The sequence below is a fragment of the Belonocnema kinseyi genome, chromosome 9 (assembly GCF_010883055.1).
Source record: "Belonocnema kinseyi isolate 2016_QV_RU_SX_M_011 chromosome 9, B_treatae_v1, whole genome shotgun sequence".
NCBI classification, from domain to species: domain Eukaryota; kingdom Metazoa; phylum Arthropoda; class Insecta; order Hymenoptera; family Cynipidae; genus Belonocnema; species Belonocnema kinseyi.
Genome location: NC_046665.1, coordinates 14,830,800 through 14,838,704, shown reverse-complemented (window position 1 = coordinate 14,838,704; position 7,905 = coordinate 14,830,800). Strand labels below are relative to the sequence as shown.

At 29.8% G+C, this 7,905-nt stretch overlaps 1 long non-coding RNA gene across 1 annotated transcript; it reads right to left on the bottom strand.

Annotated features, from left to right (window-relative positions):
* Positions 1 to 526: 526 nt before the first annotated feature.
* LOC117180311 lies at positions 527 to 3,074 on the bottom strand. The gene is made up of 7 exons (XR_004468025.1): positions 2,936 to 3,074; positions 2,768 to 2,801; positions 2,572 to 2,669; positions 2,357 to 2,435; positions 2,138 to 2,242; positions 1,956 to 2,060; positions 527 to 656 (listed from the first exon to the last, which is right to left on the bottom strand). It is a non-coding gene; the product is annotated as an uncharacterized LOC117180311 (long non-coding RNA).
* Positions 3,075 to 7,905: the final 4,831 nt, after the last annotated feature.

Sequence of the window (7,905 nt, the reverse complement as noted above, 5' to 3'; positions counted from 1 at the left end):
GGATTAACTACTGTTAGGTAGGCGAACATATTCCCAGAATTTAGAGACAATCGAAAAACATGACTTTTTGAGTTGGGGCAGTTGAGGAATAATGCCCCTTATATAGGATAAAATATCAATATTACAGAGAAAAGTATAGAGTTTTACTTTAAAGAATTCAAATGATTTAAAAACTGAAATTAATAAAAAAAATTAAAGGGCCTCTAATTTTTCTTATTCTCATCATTTATGATTGAGAACCCAGGAAGAAAGAACCGATAAAGGTCGAGTCGGTTTGAATTGCGTATCTGTCATCTACAGATTGAAAGAATAAAAATGCAATCGATTGGCCATATTTTTAATCGGTCACCTGAGCGCCGTGCTTTAAATCTGCCATTCACAATCGTTAAAATACTTAGTGAATAGAGTTGAATGAGACTGATTAACCTTCCTAATTTGCAGAAGAGGTGGATCAATTTACATCAATATTTTGGTACATTTATTATCTTTCTGACATATGATGTGTATAAAATAAAAATGAATTGTACGTACGTTGTACTTACAACGCAGTTGACGTAACGATGATCGTGCAGAAACCTTAGAGTGTGGTGTCGCAGATCTAGAAATGTTCGGTATTTCCTTCTTCGGTGTAGTGTAATTATTACACGCACCGATCGCTGCAATGAGAAATGTTATTAGATACTGAACATTTCACTTTTGAACCAGAAAATTGTAATTTAATACGACGAACATAATATTTTTACTAAAAAAGATAAAGTTTTGTACGGAAAATAGAAATTGGAATTAACAGTATTTAAATTTCAGTAAATAAACATTTCAATTGCTTAAGATGTTAATTTTGTTTGTCTACTTGATCATAATAAATATTATTAATATTGACTAATTTTTAGGATTGTAAAAAAACGCTCTCTAGCTCCGCTGGGATATGAGCCCAGGTCCTTCAGATTGCCGGTCTAATGCTCTACCAACTGATCTACGGAGAGACGAGAACACTTTCCCCACAATCTCCTTACAAGCACAATGTCAACGTCATTCTTTATACTTGTAAGATTTTTCTTTCTAAACATGAAATTCATATTTTATTATTGATGTAGGTTTTTTGACCAGGGAAATTAATTAATTGTTTAAGATGTTAATTTTGTTTGTCTCCTTGGTCATAATCAATATTATTAAAACATTGATTAATTTTTAAGATTGTTAAAAAAACGGTCTCTAGCTCCGCTGGGATATGAGCCCAGGTCCTTCAGATTGCCGGTTTAATGCATCATCTGAGCATCAGAACGACAATCTGAAGGACCTGGGCTCATATCCCAGTGGAGCTAAAGAGCGTTTTTTTCACAATCTTAAAAATTAATCAATATTTTAATAATATTGATTATGACCAAGTAGACAAACAAAATTAACATCTTAAACAAATAATTAATTTCCCTGGTCAAAAAACCTACATCAATAATAAAATAAACATTTCAGTTCAACTTTAAGCGGGGAAATTTAAATTTTAAATCATTTTCAATTTTTTATAAAAGCCTGCAAGTTTTAAACTAAAAGAATGAGATCTCGATACAATTGTTCACTTTTGAACCAGCAAAAAAATGATCCTTTTCGTTTAAAACTTGTGCGCTTTTACAAAAAGAACTACTAATGGCTTAAAATTTATATTTCCCTGTCAACATTTCAACCGAAATCTTTTCTTCAATGAAATTTAAATATTTTTTATTCTTATTTTTATGTTTAATTTTAGAATCTATCTCTTTTCAGAAGAAAGTTCATGTTTGCTGGGTTGAAATGCAATTTACTGGTACAAAAGTGAAAAAATTTATTGAGAACTTATTGTTGGGTTAAAATTGCATTTTAATTCAAGAAACATGAAATTTGTACTACAAGTCCATTTTTAAATGAGATAGACTAAACAATACAAAAAGAAAATTCACAAATATAAATTCGTTTCTACTCACGTATCTCTTCCACATTATCTGCAGTTTCACCATTATCCAGGACAACACTCAGTTTGGGTACATTTTCCAAAAAAGAAAAAGGTCGAAGTACATCGTGCACATCATCTGAAAACCGATAAAATAAAGAGAAGCATGAAGGTACAAGTAGAACCTTCCTGTAAAGGTATTTGATCAAGTTATACCTCTATTATTTGGTGAACTGTTACTTATGGAAATGTTTATTGTTGGTTATGAAACACTTTCACATTTTTGAGAATTTTGGAATGCAGAACCCTCATTCGTAAAAACTAAAAAGAAAATAGCAAAAAATTAATATAAAAAAGTATACTTGCAGTATCCTTATCCCAAATCGAACGCATAACGTTTCATACAATTACAAGCACAAAATTATTTACACTTACGTATATTTTATTTATTGCTCGAGATCTCCTTACGATTTTCACCAACTATCTCTTCCAAATTACACAAGCCTTCAGGTAACTTGGCGGAGTTGGTCACGTACAGAAAAAATGGAAATTAATAAAAAAAAGTTTACTAGTACATTTATAATAACTGTGCTTACGTACACGTTGAATGCTTGTATAAGAAGAATTAGAGAAGGAAGTTACTTCCTTACCTGTCGTATTATTTATTTCCGAAATGTCCCTTTGCGGTTCAAGGGTAATTCTTGTACAAATCGTAGGCAATTCTCCTGGTTTCCAACGTTTCCTCACTCTAGAATCATAAGAACAGAAACTGTATTCTGTAAAGTGATCGGAGCACAGCACATTATACGAGGTAGGTATCCAGCCTTCCCGGCCTATTATCTTTACCCATTCTTGGCACAGTGTCTTATCTCGTGGAAATCTACATAACAAATTATTAAAATTAAACAGCAATCTTGCGTTTACAATAAAACACAATGTTCTTGCATATTATGCACTTCCAAATGTATAAATGTACAATGGTTAGGAATAAGAATAGAGGTTATGTTAATTTACTTGTGTAAAGTCACATTTTCGTGCCTTTGCAATTTTCCACAAATTACACATCCCCCCATGCTCTGAATTAAAATTGGTAAGGTCACTTTTTTAATTAATACACTACAGAACAACAAATTTCATGTTCTGTTTACACTCCACTGATTACACGGCTCTATCTGACATTATTACGCATGCTCTGAACCGAGGTTTCCTAGATGACCATCGAGGGCGCTACATGTCGAAAACCCTCTTTCAATTTGCCTCAAGCCATCTCGTATCCAGTATGTGATACATTTTAAAATAATAAATGACTGACTGTCCCATGTTATTTTTTCCGCCAATTTAAAAACGGGGAAATTGAAATATTGTGCTATTTTTTTCTTTAAATGATAGGTGATATTATGGTGAAGGTCTGCCTGGTCAATTAAAGTAGCTATATCATTGATGAATATACATTTTAAATATTTTTAATGTCCACATTAAAGCCTTGTATTTTAATTTATTTGATTGTGACAGCTGACCACATGGCATTTTCATTCGCTAATTGCAAGTGTCTGGTGCATTTTCACTTGACCAAAAAAGAAGAAATCAGTAATGCAATACGTACATATTGTATAAAAATTAACAAAATATTATTTCCAATTGAAATGAAATTATTAAAATGTAGTAAAGAAGCGAGTTGACGAGATAGCAGAAGTGTTTTACCAGCGGAAAAAGCATGTGTGGAAATTGATAACAGCGCCAAGTCACAGAAGCTTAATGGCCAGTCTCTAGAAACTGCGTCAGTAACGGGGAAATCGCTGTAAGATCACAGTAATATCCGACATAACTATTGGATATTAAAATATTTGTGTTGATAAATTTTTCACAGTTGATAATTCAAATAGTAAAGTTCTATATGATATTTTAAAATCGAACTACATAAATTCATTCTGAAGATGTTGGCCCCACTGGTTTGAAATGTTAGAAATAGATTTTAAAACGCAATATCAGGCATTACAAAACTTGGTGGGATTGAAGGTAAGAATCAATATGATTTTGATCGAAAATTTGCTATCTTATTTTTTTCTAACAAGAAAAAAAGGTTACAAAACAGATTTTGAGGAGTTTTAAAAAGTTATAATTGTTCCTTTTTGAGAGTTTACCCTGCATTTTGATTCATTTCGCTTGAAATTTCAATTTTCCACTTTACCACAGTATTTTCGATAAATTAAACTAAAATGACAAGCCCTACAGAAAAATGGATAAAATAAAATTATGTAGGTCTTTTCAAAATTTATAATTCCTTTCTTGAGATTTTTTCCTGTATTTTGAAACGTTTGGATTAACATTTGCAATTTTCGTAAAATTAAATTAAACTATCAATTCGAACTAAAAAATGGTTGAAATATAATTATTTAGGACTTAAAAAAAATTATAATTCCTCTTTTGAGATTTTTTTATTACGAAATAAAATTGTTTAGGACTTTTAAAAGTTAGAATTCCTTTTTGAGATTTTTTCCTATATGTTGAATCGTTTGGATCAAAATTTCAAAATTACTTTTCAAAATCTTTAATTCCTTTTTGAGATTATTCGCTGTATTTTGAATCGTGTCGATCAAAATGTGAATTTTCTATTTTTCCAAGGTATTTTCGTGAAATTAAACTAAATTGTCAAGTCAAATAAAAAAAGTTTAAAATGGTTCAGGAATTTCAAAAGTTATAATTCCTATTTCAGATTTTCTCCTGTATTTTGAATCGTTTGGATCAAATTTAAATTTTTAAATGTCCAGTATATGTTTATAAAATTAAACTAATTTATCAAGTCTTATACAAAATTTCTAAAATGAGATTTTCGAAGACTATTCAAAAGTTATCATTCCTGTTAGAGAAATTAAACTTAATTGTCAAGTCTTATACAAAATTATCAGAATAAAATTATGTAGGACTATTAAAAAGTTATAATTCCTTCTTAAGACTTTTCCATGTATTTTGAATCGTTTGGATCCAAAATTTAAATGCACTATTTTTCCACTGTATTTTCGTATAATTAAACCAAAGTGTCAAGCCCTACCAAAGAAGAAAAAAAGAAAATTTTTCTAACTATATGTTCAAGTTCTATAAAAAAAATAGTAAAAATACAATTATTTAGGACTTTTCCAAAGTTATAATTCTTTTCTGATATGTTTTCCAGTATTTTGAGTCGTTTAAACCAAAATTTCAATTTTCTATTTTTCTACGGTGTTTACTTAAAATGAAACTAAATTGTCAAGCCCAACCAAAAAATTTCAAGATAAAATTTTGTAGGGTTTTTAAAAGTTATAATTTCTTTTTTAGATGTTTTCCTGTATTTCAGTCGTTTGGATCAACATTTAAATTTTCGAAAGTATTTTCGTGAAATTAAACTAAACTGTCAAGTCCGAAAAAATTGCTAAAATAAAATTATTATTTAGGAATTTTTAAAAGTTATCATTGCTTTTTGAGATTTTTCCTTGTATTTTGAAACGTTTAGATTGAAATTTGAAATTTCTATTTGTCCAGTGTGTTTTCGTAAAATTTAACTTAAATGTCAAGTCCTATAAAAAAACTGTTAGAATAAAATTACTCAGGATTATGCGAAAGTTTTAATTCCTTCTTGAGATTTTTCCACGTATTTTGAATCGTTTGGATCCAAAATTTAAATCTTCTATTATTTTACTGTATTTGCGTAAAATGAAACTACATTATCAAGTCCGATGAAAAAATTTCAAGATAAAATTTTTTAGGCCATTTAAAAGTTATGATTCCTTTTTAAAAATTTTTCCTGTATTTCACTCGTTTGGATCAAAATTTAAATTTTCGAAAGTATTTTAGTGAAATTAAACTAAACTGTCAAGTCCAAAAAAAATTTCTAAAAAAAAAATTATTATTTAGGACTTTTCAAAAGTTATCATTGCTTTTTGAGATTTTCCCTCGTATATACAATCGTTCGGATCGAAATTTTAATTTTCTATTTTCCACGGTATTTCTGTAAAATCTAATTAAATATTCAAGCCCTATAAAAAATGGTTAAAATGAAATTATTCAGGACTTTTAAAAGTTGTCATTCCTTTTCGATATTTGTTCCTGTATTTTGAGTCATTGGATCGAAATTTGAATTTTCAATTTTTCCACGGGATTCTCGTAAAATTAATTGAAATTTTTAAGTCCTATAAAAATCAATGAAAAATCTTTCATCCCGAAATATATTCGGTAAAATCGTTCCTTATCTTCCGAAATTTGAAAAAATTCATGCTAAAATATTTCAAAGGCTTTGAAATGCCTTTAAGTTATTGAAACTATTTAATAATTCGTTGGAATCTATTAAAATTCCTGAAAATATTTTCAATTGAAAGGTATTGAAAATGCCTGATGTGTTTTAAATATAGCATATAATCGTTTAAATCACTTCAAATTATTAAAATCGATTAAAAACTTCTTCGAATCTTTAAAAATACCTAGAAATATTTTAAAAGAATTCAAGATAATTCAGAAATAGGTATAGACTTGAATTGAAATATTTATTGAAAGAAAAGTGTCTACTTTGATCGTTTTATTTTAAGAAGTGACTCAAGAAGTGATTTGAGAAAAAAAAGTTACCAGCAGTGACTGTGTGGCAGCCCTGATTATTTTTACAGTTTCTTTTTACATAAATTCCCGGATTTTGCGTTTTTTTTTCAAATGCCTGCCTCTAGGAAGCTTTCATCTTATTAAACAATCTTCAAATATAGGGTACAATAGGGTTAAGGGGACCGGCCTGTGAGGCCTACCTATATTAAAATCAATTTATTTCCATTACCGAGTGATTTTTACATGGGTAAAATTTTATATGATACCTTTATTTCAATCTATTTCTGAGGGGACCCGAACATTTATTTTCAGCCCTGCGCCCCGGGGCTCCGATTGTACTTTTCGACACTTCTAAGAAACGAAATAATCAAGACAAATTTGTTTTCAACGGGCATCAGGATTCAGCCACGATTGATCTCTCTCTTTCTATCATCACTTGTCTCTTTTCAAATGGATGAGTTATTTTGACAACAGATAGACGAAGATGGACGAACATCATCGAAGTAATCTCGAGTGACACCGAGCGCTGTCGGTTGCTGTCGACTCGGAACCCAGTTCTAACATGCGATCGCGATTCGTCTCATGTGATCGTTTTTTTGTTATCGATTTTTTCGTGTTAAATATCGGCATTCGCGAGAAAGAGTGTTTTGTGACTTTGTGCCAGGAAAAGGATTGTAAAACGTTTTGGTATTTAGCGCGTGTGCCCAAACACGGAATACGATCACGGATTACTGACGTTCGTCTTGGGATTGGGAAGCATCGGAGGAGCTTCGCAACAGCAGCCTTCGGAATCCTGTTCCTTGGCATCCTCTAGATACTTCACTCCAACCAAAGGTGCCTTTGGTGTCGTCAACGTGCTTCTGTCATCTCAGATGAAGGATATAAGGGTTACAGGTCATGGTAACTAGGTAAAATTATGTAAATATTTTTTTAAACACTCGTTTTTAATAAAAAAATTTCGCTGTTTTCTTTTGCTTTCAACGGTTCATAATGGAGTTTTTAATTTTCATCATTTTTAAGCAGGTTAATTTTCAAAGGTTAAAATTTTTAACTGTAGAAAATTGAAAGATGAATTTACAACAGTTAAAAATTAAATGTATAATTTTCTTCCCTTTTCAATTTTCTTCTAGTGTTATCATTGTTGAAAATTCAATTATTTCGACAAAAAACACTAACATAATTTAAAAATGTGAACATATTTTTAATTTAACTAAAATTCAACCTAAAATTATTAACAAATGATTAATCTTCTATGAAATCGAATATTTTTTAAATACAAATGTAAACAGCTCACGAAAATCACTAAAATAAGCTTAAAAAACATATGAATAAATTGTTATACATTTTGAATCTTGTTTGAATTTGATTTATTTAATTTGAAAATTACGATTTCATGTGAAGAAACTTTAACATAACCTTAA